This window comes from Lagenorhynchus albirostris, chromosome 11, assembly GCF_949774975.1.
Source record: "Lagenorhynchus albirostris chromosome 11, mLagAlb1.1, whole genome shotgun sequence".
Classification (NCBI taxonomy): Eukaryota; Metazoa; Chordata; class Mammalia; order Artiodactyla; family Delphinidae; genus Lagenorhynchus; species Lagenorhynchus albirostris.
The window spans coordinates 79,349,917-79,352,022 of NC_083105.1; the positions used below are offsets into that span (position 1 = coordinate 79,349,917).

Genomic DNA, 2,106 nt, shown 5'->3' on the forward strand with positions numbered 1-2,106 from the left:
TAAGCTCAGAGTCTACATATACAGCCATGTGGCAGGATGAAACAATGGAGACGTTTACTAAACAATGAGAGAGTAAGTTTTCTCTTTCCCCGCTCAAGAGGGTGAGCAGGCTGCTGTTCTAGAGGAACAACGTCCCCTTATTTGGGGGCAGGGTTAGGAGCCTCTTTAAAGCTTAGGCTCAAGAAGGTGAAGGAGAAGGGGCAAACCAGTTATTTTTCCTTTTTTTCTAATCCTAGGTTTTGACTGATGTGGACCTATCTGGCCCATTCTCAGGAGGTGCAGGATTTGAACAGCATGGTCCATGGATGCCTGGGGCATGAACCCACAGTCCTGCCACCTTGAAAGTCTCAGTAGGACCAATGGCCAAACCACATGTTCACAGAATAGCAGGACCGTGAATATCAGGTGATCCTCTGGGTGGCAATCATAATGGGCTCAAGATCAGAGGCTTCGCTGCGGCCTTACTCGTGGCGTTGGCCACTTCCTGCCGGAGGACTGCCGGAACCCCAGAAGGGTGTCCCCCGCACAGCCAGGGCCAGCATCCGTGCAGGGATGACTGAATGTCACAGTGAGGGCACTTCCCTACCCCTCGCCTGCTTCTGTGGCACCGTGAGGCCGACAGAAAGGCACGAGCTGGGCGCGTGCGAGTCCAGGTTTGACTTGCACTGATTCTGGCCTGTGGTCCAGGATGGTTTGTTCTTGGGACCAGACCTGACCAGAAGTTGACCTCATGAGTATTTCAACCTCTCCAGCTGCCCTGCTCCTCCGGAGGCTGAGGAAGCTCTCCTGGGGCAGCACTGCTGTCCAGCTCTTCATCTTAACGGTGGCGACCTTTGGTCTGCTGGGTGCCCTGGCCTGTCACTGGCTTCTGAACTTTTACTTCTACCTGCGCCACTGGCATCTGAACCGAACGAACCAAGAGTTCCTGCAGCAAAGCTTGAGAGAGGGTGAAGCTGCCCTCCGCTGCCCTCTGTCAACGGCTCGGTGCCCGTCGTCTGGCAGGCCACTCCCCGCCCCTGGTTGGTCATCACCATCATCACAGTGGACAGGCAACCTGGCTTCCACTATGTCCTGCAGGTCATGTCCCAGTTTCATCAGCTCCTTCAACAATGAGGCCCCTAGCGCGAGGGGCACCAACTTTTCCTGTGCAACGTGGAGTGGAGCGTGAGCCATTTAGATGCCAAGCTGCTGTCCAAGTACGTCTCTGTGGCCAACAGCTACGAGGGCACGGAGGATGACCAATTCGTTTGAGAAAGAGAAGCAGGACTACATCTGTTGTCTGGAATCCTCCCTGCAGACCTACAACCCAGACTACATCCTGATGGTGGAAGATGACCCCGTTTCAGAAGAGCAGATCTTCCCAGTCTTGGAGCACCTTCTTCGGCCTCTGAGCTGCACCTCAGATATGCACTTTATCTAAAGCTCTATCACCCTGCGAGGCTCCAGCACTATATCACCCGGAGCCCATGCAGATCCTGAAGCGGGTTGGTGTCGGCATGTTGCTGGGGCCCTTACTAACCTGGATATATATGCAGTTTGCCAGCCAGCCGGGGTTTAGCTAACCCGTCATGCTCTTCTTCTTTCTGTACAGCATGGGTCAGGTAAAGCTGGTGGGTTGGCACTATTTCCTGGAGCTGCGGCAGCTGTGTCCTTCCCTGTACAGCGTGGTCCCTGCTTCACAGTTTTGCACCCCGGCAATACCTTTCCCTGCCCGGGTGGCCCGCTGGACCCTCACCTACCTGTCCCAGGTGTACTGCCACAAGGGCTTCCGCAAGAACATGGCACTGTTCTCACTGTTGAGGGCCAAGGGGGAGCGGGCCTATGTGGTGGAGCCCAATCTTGTGAAACACATCAGGCTCTTCTCAAGGCTTCGGTACAACTTTCAACCCAGTCTGCTCTAGCTTGCCAAGAAATGTCTTTCTGAATTGGCCACTTCTTGGAGATGCAACTATTGAGCTCTTTCTTTGGACATAGTTGCTTGTAGATATTTCATTGCTTTAAGTTTGCTAGGGTTATAGGTACTGGGATGACTGAAGAACAGGCAAGTCAAGCACCTTGGCCTTGGTAACTCTCTGGCAGAAACAAGCTGTTCACCATGAGTCCAGA

General features: G+C 53.8%; 1 pseudogene; it reads left to right on the forward strand.

Annotated features, from left to right (window-relative positions):
- Positions 1-730: 730 nt before the first annotated feature.
- Positions 731-1,901, forward strand: LOC132529795 (post-GPI attachment to proteins factor 4-like; annotated as a pseudogene).
- Positions 1,902-2,106: the final 205 nt, after the last annotated feature.